This window comes from Bufo bufo, chromosome 5, assembly GCF_905171765.1.
Source record: "Bufo bufo chromosome 5, aBufBuf1.1, whole genome shotgun sequence".
In the NCBI taxonomy this organism is placed as follows: Eukaryota; Metazoa; Chordata; class Amphibia; order Anura; family Bufonidae; genus Bufo; species Bufo bufo.
In genome coordinates this window covers 396,725,956-396,738,805 of record NC_053393.1, presented here as the reverse complement: position 1 = coordinate 396,738,805, position 12,850 = coordinate 396,725,956, and the positions used below count along the sequence as shown (strand labels likewise).

General features: G+C 39.8%; 1 long non-coding RNA gene across 1 annotated transcript in view; it reads right to left on the bottom strand.

Moving 5' to 3' along the window:
• The window catches only part of LOC121002122, a 309,140-nt gene that overhangs the window by 1,869 nt on the left and 294,421 nt on the right, over positions 1–12,850 (bottom strand). The window contains exon 4 of the long non-coding RNA XR_005779224.1: positions 2,823–2,931. This is a non-coding gene — a long non-coding RNA (uncharacterized LOC121002122). The remainder of the gene's footprint in view (positions 1–2,822; positions 2,932–12,850) is intronic.

Below are 12,850 nucleotides of genomic sequence, written 5' to 3'. Positions count from 1 at the left end.
AGCCAGGAAGCATAGGAACTGAGAAGTGATCTGTGGTCACCACCTGCAGAACCACTCCTTTATTGGGGGTGTCTTGCTAATTGCCTATAATTTCCACCTGTTGTCTATCCCATTTGCACAACAGCATGTGAAATTGATTGTCACTCAGTGTTGCTTCCTAAGTGGACAGTTTGATTTCACAGAAGTGTGATTGACTTGGAGTTACATTGTGTTGTTTAAGTGTTCCCTTTATTTTTTTGAGCAGTGTATATACACAGTACAAGATTTAATAAAACCATCTATAGAAAGGACTTGAAACTCAGGGCCTCGGTGAGCCCTTGAGGAGTCACCATATTGAGAAAAAAACATCTATTTTGTCTCTTTTTGGAGGAGACATCGTTTAATGTATCCTCCCCTAATTACTAGTCTTACCCGATCTATCCCTCTAAAAGAAATCCCCATAGGGTTACTTTTGTGGGTTTCCCGGAAATGTTTTGAAATGGGTTTCAGCTTCTTGAGTTTTTCTGGCTCGGTAATCTCACCTGCTGCCCTAATGTCTCGAATGTGCTCAAGCACTCAGATTTTTAACGCCCTGGTGGTCATCCCTATGTAAATAAGGGCACATGGGCACTCCGCATAGTATATGACCGCCTCTGTTTTGCAAGAAATATGATGCACAATTTTGTATTCTCTACCCCTGCAAGAGTCTGCAAACTTATCTGTTCTAACCATGTACCGACAGGCGGTGCAACTTCCACATGGGAAAGATCTCCATTGTGGGCCCTTATTACCAAAATGGCTACCTCTCACCAGCGCCACATAGTGACTTTTTGTCACCATGTCCTTTAGATTCTTTGCTCTTTTCCAAGTGATTAGTGGTCTCTCAGAAATCACTCTCTTGAGATCCCTGTCCATCAGGAGGGCCTGCCAATGTTTCTGCAGGATAGTCTGCAGTTGTCTCCATTGGGCATTAAAGTTAGTAACAAATCTGGGGTAATCATTACCTACTCCTTTTTGTCTAACATTACCTAGCAGATTTTCCCTAGAGAGATTTTTAGATTTTACATATCCCCTTTTTATCACTTTTTTATTATATCCCCTCTCCAGAAATCTTTGTGACAGGTTAACTGCCTGTCGTTCTAACCGAGCATCACTCGAACAGATCCTCCTGGCTCTCCAGAACTGACCAACAGGTATTGCTCTGGAGACCTGCGGATGGTGAGAAGAGGAGGAATGCAACAGATAATTGGTAGAAGTACTCTTCCTGTACATATCGGTGCCCAGAAAACCCCCATCGCCAACTGAGATCACAAGAAACTCCACGCGGTCCGCACTGTACTGCCATGTAAGCTTTATATTGAGGTTATTCTTGTTGAGATCGTACAGGAACTCCTCCAATGCGACGTCGAGCCCTGCCAGATAAACAAAATGTCATCAATATACCTCGACCACGAGACCAAGGAGTCATGACCCCTTGAATTCATTACAATCTCCCTTTCCCACAGCCAAAGGAAAAGGTTAGCATATGAGGGCACACAAGTTGCCCCCATAGCCCTCCCCCGGAGGTGTAGGAAGAAACGGTCCTTGAATGTAAACGCTTTGTGTGTCAATGCAAAATCTAGTAAAGTCATGCTAAAATCAATAAGATCCCCATCAAGACTAGTCATTTCCAGCGGTGGAGCAGGTCTACTCTTAACCAGCTACAAGGGCTGAACCAGGATTGTTAACCCTGGCTGTGCCATTCTTACATGGTTATACTGGGTACAATATATAGCATGACATAACATTACATTACATAACACAAAGAAATGAACAATTTGCAGATACCCCCTTGCTCTGGGGTAGTGCAGATCCCATGTTAAGATAATCTTTTCTGTGATCAAACAAAAGTTGGATTTTTAGTACTACCTATTGTAATTCTGTATTTAGGGTTATCTTGTGGGTATCTTAGTTAGTTCACCATCACCACCCCCTCTGGCAGAGAGTTTCATAGTCTCACTGCTCTTACTGTAAAGAGTCTTCTATGTTGATGTAGAAACCTTCTTCCCTTTAGACATAGATGGTGCCCCCTGGTTACCATAACAATCCTGGGTATAAATACACCATGGGAAAGATATATTCAAAACTCTGGATGGAAATTATTACATTAGTGTCACAGAGCCTAATCTTTAAAGGGGTTGTGTTATCTGAGACATTGGTGGCATATTGCCAGGCTGCATAAGCAGCATGCTCTCCATTCACCTCTATAGTAGTTCCAAAAATAGCACATGCATGCACCTCTCCATTCACCTCAATGGGACTGCTGGAAATAGCAAAGCCAGGGTTTGGCTATTTTTGGAACTCCCACAAAAGTGAATGGAGGGTGGCCATACGGATGGGCCTTATTCACTGTAGGGGCTCATTCTAGAGATAGGTGCAGGTCCCAGAAGTGGGGCCCACATATATCTGACATTGGTGGCATATCCAAGTGATGTAACACCAATGTCTCAAATACAGATGAGACAACCCCTTTAACCTTACCCTATGAAGAGCTTTGCGCTTGTTATATTTTGAACTATAGCATTGCATAATTCTAACCTTTCACATGGGATCTAGCAATAAAACTAGTCCATACTAAAATTTCAAAAATATAAAATTCAGTCACAAGACTAAGCTGATAAAACATAATAGTACTCGTTGAAGGCTATTCATTTGGTTTCTCCTGTAGACTGCAGCTATCACCAGTATATGTTTTATTTCCTTTAATATGTAATACATATTTTATGAAATGCCCGGAGATGAAGTATAGCACCATGTTAACTGCAGCGTATACAAACAAGCAACCAGCAGACTTTTCTACTTACTGTAGTTCAGTAGATTTCTCCTCCAAGGATAACAGTGTGAAACATCTTGTTCTCCACTAGCTCTGGTGATTTGGAAGAGTGCCCCCCTCTTTGTTCATTGCAGCCAAGCCTACAATACACAAACATTTCACTCTATCCAATGCTTTATGATAAAACTGTTTAATTAAATCCATATATCTGCTCTTCCCCATCCATCTTTAGCTTAGTTAATGTCATGCAGGCAATTACTGTATCTAGTACAACTACCTTTACATGGTCATAAAATAAACATGTTTTCCAGAAATGTTTAGTGGCTCATAATGTACAGTATATATGAGAAAATCTATTAACTGCACCAGAGTTGTTGGAAATGATATGCAATGCAACAATTGTAGCCCGCAGCTTTACCTGGGCCCTCTGGAACGTTATAAAAGATTTGTGTCTACTTGGTAATAAATTATACTTTCCCAGTATCTGCCCTGCAAGAATTAAAATGCCAGAGGGGATAACTAAAGCGAAGGAACGTTAAGACACCTATGTTTTAAACCTAGGGCTAGTTACTTTATCACTTTTTTCATGAGCTAGTCAAATCAGATTACATTTGCACAGAAGTACAGTTGCAGCAATTTTTTCTATTACAAACATAAAAGCTATCTTTGTGTTTTCTTCAGTCCATATGCCCTTAGATGCCGATATAATCAAGTCTAATCCTGTGTCATTCTTCTGCTAAGTGTAAAAAAGTATTACAATCATATTTAATAAGCAGTGTATTTTTTTAAAGGGGGCATTAAAGGGAATACAAAATAATAATAATAATAATAATAATAATAATAATAATAATAATAAAAAACATGGCTGCTTGTCAAAGGAGAAAAGGATAGGGCATTTTGAACTGCAATACCCAAAGCGTTTGTTTACCAGGGAAATAAGCCAATAGAGATGTCTGGCTGTGTCTTTCCCTTCCATTAAAAAAGCCATACATGCTTGGTGGAGCTGGACATGTATGTGTATTGAAGATATTGAGAGAGATAGCTGTCAGCCGACAGCTATTGAAGGTATATGGGCACCTTTAGTATAGGCCATCAATGTTTCTCCGGTTTAGGGTCTAACCTCCAGGACCTGGAGAACTGCTAATCCTAAGGGCATTATCCTGGCATCCTCTGGTTTTCACATTTTGCCCTTTTCTGTAGCCCTTATACAGGGATCTGAGAAGGCGAGGGCACAGAGTGTTGCCATGACAAGCTGTATGCCATCTACAGTGGCAAACCAACATTTTCTCATGAGCACCACCTGTTGCAACAGTCAACATAAAGCCATGTGCCACGCACCATACTTAACTCAATGTGGCCTTTCACATGGTCACCAATATATAGAATTGAAGAAGAGAACAAGAGGTTCCAGATAAAACATAGCATTTCTTTACCTCACAATATAAAAAATTGATTAGAGGCAGCGATGTTTCGGCCTCCCAGGGCCTTTCTAAAGCTATGGCAAATATAAAACTCTTACTGCAGCAGTCAATGGAAGTCAATGAAGCAGTAGATAACTTTCAGGTCCCCAAGCACACAACTGTGGGCAGTTGCATGTATCATAATATTGTCTCCCTAGATAATAATGGTCTAATAGGCTGGGAAATGTGTATAATAATGTGTAGAGCAGTTTGGTAATAATGGAGAGGTATTTCACACATATATTATATTGAGCACACATAGTATATGCCATAAGGAACCAATAAATGGAACAGCTATGTAGGAATTTGGTCGAAGTAAGACCATAATCTTTTTCTGTGTGCTAATTGTATTTTCTTCTATGGAGCCAGGCACACACCCATATTCTTTGCAGATCTGTGTGGCTCTTCCAAAAATTATACTGGGTGGCCCATGAAAAAGTAGTCCGCCTCCAGTTTCTCCAAATCAACCTGCCTAATAGTAAATCTGTCTTAGTTGTCCATAGCAACCAATCAGAGCTCAGCTTTCATTTTTTCACAGCCCAGTAGGAACTGACAGCTGAGCTCTGATTGGTTGCTAAGGACAACTAAGGCAGATTTACCACTAGGCAGCTTGATTTGGAGATATTGGAGGCGGGCTACTTTTTCATGGGCCACCCTGTAGAACATGTCCTATTCTTGTGTGTACTGCAGACAAGAATAGCCATTTCTATTGATGGGAGAAAATGTGGAATGCAAATTAAAGGTACTCATATTTTGCGGATGCATTGTTGGAGAACTGAAATACAGACACTACTTCTTTGAGAAGGAATAAGATTTTAAGCACCATGGGAAAAGAGTAACTGATGTGAGTGAAGACAATCTCTGTACAACTTTGAAGAATATGTTGGTGCCAATAGGAAATCAACATTAGCCATAAGTCTACTTACAGTGTGTTCGGAATATCTTCGGACCGTTTCACTTTTTTTACATTTTGTTTGCGGCCTTGTGCTAAAATTAAAAACAAAGTATCTGCAGTCAATACCCCATAATGACAGTTAAAAAGAAATTTTAGAAATGTTTGCAAATTTATTAAAAAGTAAAAACTAAAATTTTGCATGACATTTTGCATTGACATAAGTATTCAAACCTATTTCTATGACATTTAAAATTTAGCTCTGAGGGTCCACTCACTTCTTTTGATTATCTTTGAGATGTTTCTACACCTTAATTGGAGTACACCTGTTGTAAATTCAGTTGATTGGACATAATTTGGAAAAACAAAAGCCTGTCTACATAAGGTCTCACAGCTGACAAACCAAGGCATGAGGAGGAACAAACTGCCTGTAGAGCTCAGAGAAAGGTTTGCAAAAAAATGTCTGCTGCACTGAAAGTTCCCAACTGCACAGTGGCCTCCATAATACTTAAATGGAGTATAACCGCCCCACCAAACTAAGTAATTGGGGGAAAAGAGTCTTGGTAAGAGAAGTAACCAAGAGCCCAAGGGTCACTCTGAGTGAGCTCCAAAGATCCTGTGTGCATATGGGAGAAACTTCCAGAAAGTCAACCATCACTGTAGCATGCCATCAATCTGGGCTTTATGGCAGAGTGGCCAGAAACATGCCTCTCCTCAGTAAAAGGTACATGAAAGTTTGCTGTAAGCAGCAAGATTCTCTGGTCTGATGAAACCAAGACTAAACTTTTTGGCCTCAATTCTAAGCATTATGTTTGGAAGAAACCAGGCTCTGCCCAATACAATCCATACAGCGAAGCATAGTGGTGGCAGCATCATGTTGGTGGGATGTTTTTCAGTGGCTGGGACAGTGAGACTGGTTAGAGTTGAGGGAAAGCTGAATGGAGCAAAGTACAGAGATATTCTTAGGCTACATGCACACGCATTTTCTGCGGCTTGGGTGCGGACCCAAAAAATAGAACATGTCCTATTCTTGTCCATTTTGCAGACAAGGATAGGCAGTTACAATAGATCCGCAAAATACATACAGTCGTGTGCATCTAGCCTTAATGAAAACCTGATCCAGAGTGCTCTGGACCTCAGACTGGGTTGAAGGTTTAGCTTTGAAAAAAGGAATGATCCTAAGTACACACCCAAGACAACACAAGAATAGATTAGGGATATTTCTGTGAACGTTTATGAGTGGCCCAGTACAGGAGCGCGGGGAGCTGAGCGGTTGGTGAGTGACAGGACCGCAGCTCCTGGTGCTCCAGGGGAGGGAGAGGGCGGGGGAATGTGCAGCTTAAAGGGAACAGTGGCGGCATCCACCAGCAGTGTTTAACTGCTGTGTGGATGCTGCCCCCTCAAAAATACAGAGGAATGCCTCCTGAGGCAAGATTCTCATCTCGCCTCATGGCAGAAACGGCCCTAGCCCAGCCAGTGCTCTGACTTGAGCCCAATCAAACTTCTCTGGAGAGACCTGAAAATAGCTGTCCACCGATGGTCCCCATCCAACTTGACATAGTTTGAGAGGATTTGCAGAGAAGAATTGAAAAATTCCAAATATGCAAACCTTGTGGCAGCATACCCAAGAAGACAGGAGACTGCAATCGCTGCCAAAAGGTTTAACTAAGTACCAAGTAAAGGGTCTGAACACCTAAGTAAATGCAAGATTTTATATTTTATCAATTACCAAATATTTCTAACATTCTGTTTTCACTTTGTCATTATGGGGTATTGAGTGCAGAATGATGGGGAAAATTTAGATTTTTACCTTAGCACAAGACCGCAACATAGCAGAATGTGAAAAAGTGAAGAGGCTTGAAGACTTTCCGAATGCACTGTACTTGTTTACTTAAACTGGATACTTTCAATAGACTAAAGAACTTGTCATAAAACTAGAATCGCCCTTTAAAGGACAGAAGAATGCTTAACATCATAGTTTCTTTGATACAACTCACGCTGCAGGAATAAGAATGTTGTCATACAATTCTGCTGGCTACCAGAGATTGAATTCACAACTTCTAAGTTCATGTAAGAACCAAACAGAATCTGCTTAGCCGGCAACAGACTGTACAAATACAATACATATTTTAATACATATATCCAATTCATTCGGTCATATCCCCTGTAGCTTTATATGATCTATATCTAAATCCCCTTCATTCTCATATTTCTCACTTGGACCGTGAACAACAAAACTGTTGTGACTGGCAATGCCAGCATGCAAAAATAACTTTCTCATAGAAAGCAAAGAGAAGTCAGAAAATAATACTGTGAGTAGTACAATGAATGAGAGCGCCACTGCAGACATTGATTTTCTTTTATAATTTATCTCAGCAGCCTGGATCCTAATGAAGGAAATAATGATGCATTAGCTTGAACCATTTTTAGACCACTTCCGTCATTAAATGGACTGGAAATCGAGAAGTTCATGGTTGGAGAAAATCATGGAAAGTGTGTTTCTTGTTGACAAGGTATTTGCTGTAAGTGGCGGAAAAGATAAGTACATTTCGAGCCTGCAGGCAGGAGGATTGTGTCACTTCCTTGTAAGTGTGGGAGGTATTCATGTATCGATCTATCTCAGTGCTGAATTAGACCATGTAGAGGAAGGATGGATATGAAAGGCTATGCAGCATGCTGGGATGACGATTATTTTGTCAATTTCGCTTTTATCTTTAACTCTGTTAGGTGAGAGATAGACTTCCTAGAGGTTATATAATCATTTTAAAGTTAATCACAAACATTTCCAATACATTTCAAGTCCATCTTTACTGAAACAGCAGTGACCTTTACTACAGCAGCAGGAAGAGTTTACTAACACTTTTATTACTGCACATCAAAGTTACTTTTCTTTCATTACAGCAAACCATACGTTTCAGCAGTTGGTGCGGTGTTGAGTCAGTGAGTGAAAATAGAAAGCCATTTCTTGTCCTCTATATGTGCAGTGTGCATGTACAGTAGATTACTAATTGCCTCTATGGTTACTAATTACCTGTATGGAGCTCTACACAAATGAACAGTGCAAGTAGGGTGGCTAGTAGCAAGAATTAATAATAAAGGGGAGACATACATACCGTTCCGATGTTAGACTCATGCTACAAGTTGGAGGACAGCAGGGAAGGGCAGGCTGTTCATTTGGCCAAGTCAGTATATAAGGATCTGTATGGATTAGTTTGTGGGGTAGCAGCACTAAGCTAAAGGGGTTGTCCAGCTTTCATTAAAGGGGTTATCCAATGACTAATGTAAAAAAAATGAAAATCTGACATCATATAGTACATGCCTAACAAAGCTAGAACCAGCCCTGTACCTCACATGGATCCAGAGATCTCCCCATTCATTGCTCAGCTAGATTTATATTGAGATGAAAGCTCAAGGGGAGTGTCTTTTCTGCTGCAGCTCAGGGGGCGTGTTTCAGCTCTCCCTATCACAGCTCAGGAGCCAGTTGAAGCATGGAACTGGGCATGTGCGGCCTTCTCAGTGAGCAGGTCAAAGAAATAAAAAACAAACTGCAGGTGGTGCTTTACAGATAGATTTCAGTGAATAACTCAGTGGCTATGCAAAATTTTTAATAACATGTAATTACAAAAGTATTCAGATCCAGGTCCTGGTTTGAAAACTGTACAATATTTTTAATGGGACAACCCCTTTAAGTGCTAGCCTATTCTTAAGAGAAGCCATCACTAGCTGATCATCGGGGATCTGACACACTGCACCCACACTGTTCGCGTATAGCTCTGATGCAGAAGATCAGCACTGGAACTACACAGATCCGTCATCTGTGTAGTAGGCAGAGCTCATATATGCCACATTGTTCCTACTAACATCAACGTAAAAATGAGCTCCCTTCACTACAAAGTTGACGGACTTCTGCCACCAGAGCTACACTTGAACAGCGGGTGTCGGACCTGATGATAACCCATCACTTAGTAAAATCTGGACATCCCCGTAAGGACCTATAGTATACTGTAAACCTTGGGAATCTCAATTTGAAGGACCATAGTGAACATTTAAAGTTTTGGCATATGACAATAGTGCATTCATTGCACTAGCTATTAAAATTTGTTAGAAGTTTCACTATAATATAAACAAGGTGACCCACAAACATTTATAATCTATCCCAAATATAGTGGTCCCAATAGTCGGACCCTCAGGGATCTCAAGAGCAGGGGTTCCTAAGACCCCTGTCTGAATGGAGCAGTAGTGCATATGCCTGATCACCACTCGATTCATGTTTATCGAACAGCGCTCAGCTATCTCCATCAATTCCATAGAAGACAGTAGAGTGGTGGTCATACATATGCATTACCGCTCCATTCGCAAAGGGGACTCGGAGACCACATTCTCATGATCAATGGGGGTTTTATGGATAGGTGATAAAAGTTGATTGTGGGCCAACCCCTTTAAAATCACCAAATGATCTGAATTTTAGGAGTCATAGACAAAGTTGAGGTATTGTATAGGTTTGCAGAACTAGAGATTCAGAACTAGAGTGCAATAAATTTAAAAAGTCGTTAGCCAAATTGTTTAAGATATTTCATAGGGCTGCTACATCCCAATAAAAAAAATAAAAAATAAAAAATTTATACATTTAGGAATTGAAAATGAAATCATACAGTATTTGTGTGCTCATTAGAATTTCATTACAGCGCATTTCATGTATTTTATTAATCACTTCATTTAACTGTAGATGTAACATTTTCTGTTTGTGTTCTATGTAAATACTCGCTGATGAAGACACATGCATTACTAATTTATTTTTGTTAAAAGTAGTTCAATAGCAATTTCAAGAATCATGCAAGTGTTTTTAGCTTGTTTATGGCTCTCTTCACACCGTGTGTTCGTCATTGATCCCGGAAAATGCTCCTGCAGAATGTATGTGCCTCAACATACAGCACTGTAAGCATATTGACTCCCACTGAATATGTGTTTTGTGGGGTTACTATAGCCATAGCAGAATATGTCTCATGGGGGTAACCATAGCCATAGCAGCTATAACACTTTCTATGGGGCCCAGAAGTTGTAGAGGGAGTCCAATCAGGTGCAAGAACATTGTACTTTTTTTGTGGGGAATAACAATATGCCATTTATTCCCTATAATTTATAATTTTATAATGCATGGTGCTATTATACATACCTTTAATGATTGCTTAGATGCTGCTATTTTTCTTACACTAGTTAGTGGGGATCTTATTTTGCAATACACAGTTAATTTACACAATTTGCAACCCTTTATTACCACCATTCACCATTTCCAGTCTTTATTATTATCGGTGGTTTTAGCGTATTTTCCTGCATTTTACTATTATCACTGTAAGGACCATCATCTCTTTGTATACACATTTGAGTGGAATTTTCTCAATGCCATTGTGTCCTCACATTGTTTTCTTTCAGTTGAAGAAACAAGGAAAATTTCTGAACAAGATCATAGAGCCCTTTCTAAATCTGCTTTGCCAGTGTGTTCTATATGCTTGGGAATATACTGTATGACATGACATCAATTACACTTAGAAGAGATGATGTCAGGAGTTATGAAATGTCTCCAGGCAAACGGTGCAACTCAGTGAAATGAAGTAAATGTGCGAACCTAGTGCAGAGGCCTCACATGTAAAAACATTTCACAAATGCCAGAGATTGGTGAGGATCATGTAGTAGATCTTCAGGAGTGCAAATTCAATGTGGCTGGAATAGAAATAGACAACATGATCTAATGTGGTGTTATGTTTATAGTTAATGTGTTATTTTATATCAAGATGTCATAATAAAAGTAACAAAACAATGGGAAATTCCCAGCAATATAAACGGAATCAGTTAAAAATATCAGTTATATTATAAAACAGAAAAATCCCAATAAAAGAAAAAAGGCTCAGAGAGCTGGCCGACAATAAAACAGCAATGCAAGTGCTAAAAAATATAGTTTTTGTCCTGTATTGTGACATATATGTTTCCTATTATGTTAGTTCCTAGCACACAGGGTTACCGTCTCCATTCCTATCTAAACCACAGTCTCCAAAACCACCATCATCCAAATCATCATCCAAGTATTTGTTGCATTATGTCACAGTTATGTAATAAGTGGAAAGCAAAGGCTAACGTTTAAACTGTTAGCAACAAATCATTTCTCAATAAAGAGAATCTGTCAGCAGTTATAACCATGCAAAACTGCTGACAGAGCTAGGTGGGGCCCAGAGAGTGCAGGACAAACATACCTTTTGTGAATCTATATTATCAGGTACAGTGTAAATATGAACTTTTATTCTGACAAGTTCTGCTCCTGCAAGCTCCCTAAAGTTGCTTCACTGAGCTGTTTCAAAGTCTCTCCTTTCAGCTCTAAATCATCCAACTCAAATGATTAAAACTGCTGACAGACACCCTTTAAGTACAGTATGATACATTTAATTGGAAATTTTGGCCTGGCCTAAGGCATAATGCTTTAAAGCTAATATACTGTGGTAGGTTTAAAAATGATCTATCATACTTATCTGTGATTTATTTTCTTGAAGGGGTTGTCCGGTTTCAGGATGTAATTAGAGACCACATGACATCCTGCTTAAAAAAAACAACAAAACTTAGCATTACCTACCTGACAGATATCTTCCACTGCTCTGATGCTCATGGCTGGCCTCTCTTTACCTGGCTGTAGCAGTGACGTCATGTTGACAACATGTGAAAGTTGAAGCCAATCACTGGTCTCATTGGTACACCACCGAGGACAAAGATTGGCTCCAGCAGTCACATCTTGTCCACGTGATGTCATCGTTGCAGCCGGATAAACAATGTCTGGCCAGGAGAACTGAAGTGGCAATGTGGGATCTGTCAGGTAAGAAAGGATCCCATGTATTTTTTTTTTTTATAACCCCAGACAACTCTTTAACCCTTTCATGACCAAGGGTCATTGATACCCCTGTGACCATGTGTAACTTTATGTGGTAATAACTTTGGAACGCTTTTACTTATCCAAACCATTCTGAGATTGTTTTTTCGTGACACATTGTACTTCATGATAGTCATAAATTTGAGTCAATATATTTCACCTTTATTTATAAAAAAAATCCCAAATTTACCAAAAATTTTGAGAAATTCACAATTTTCAAAAGTTTAATTTCTCTGCTTTTCAAACAGAAAGTGATACCTCATAAAATATTTATTACTTAACATTCCTCATATGTATACTTTATGTTGGCATCATTTTGTAAATCTAATTTTATTTTTTTAGGACGTTAGAAGGCTTAGAAGTTTAGAAGCAATTCTTAAAATTTTTAAGAAAATTTCCAACACCCACTTTTGAAGAACCAGTTCAGGTCTGAAGTCAGTTTGTGGGGCTTGCATAGTGGAAACCCCCCATACATGACCCCATTGTAGAAACTATGCCCCTCAAGTTACTGAAAACTGATTTTTCAAACTTTGTTAACCCTTAAGGTATTCCACAAGAATAAAATGAAAAGGGAGATGAAATTTCTAAATTTCACTTTTTTGGCAGATTTTCCATTTTAATCCATTTCAGCTGACACTCGCTTCTGATGGTGGCAGCTCAGGAACAGAGCCGCCGCCATCAGATACAGAAGGGGGACCGCATAAGGGGGCACAGATGAGGGCTGGGGAGGGGACACAGATGGGCAGTCACGGAGGCCATGGATGGCGGCAGGCCGGCCGGCACATACACAGTGCACG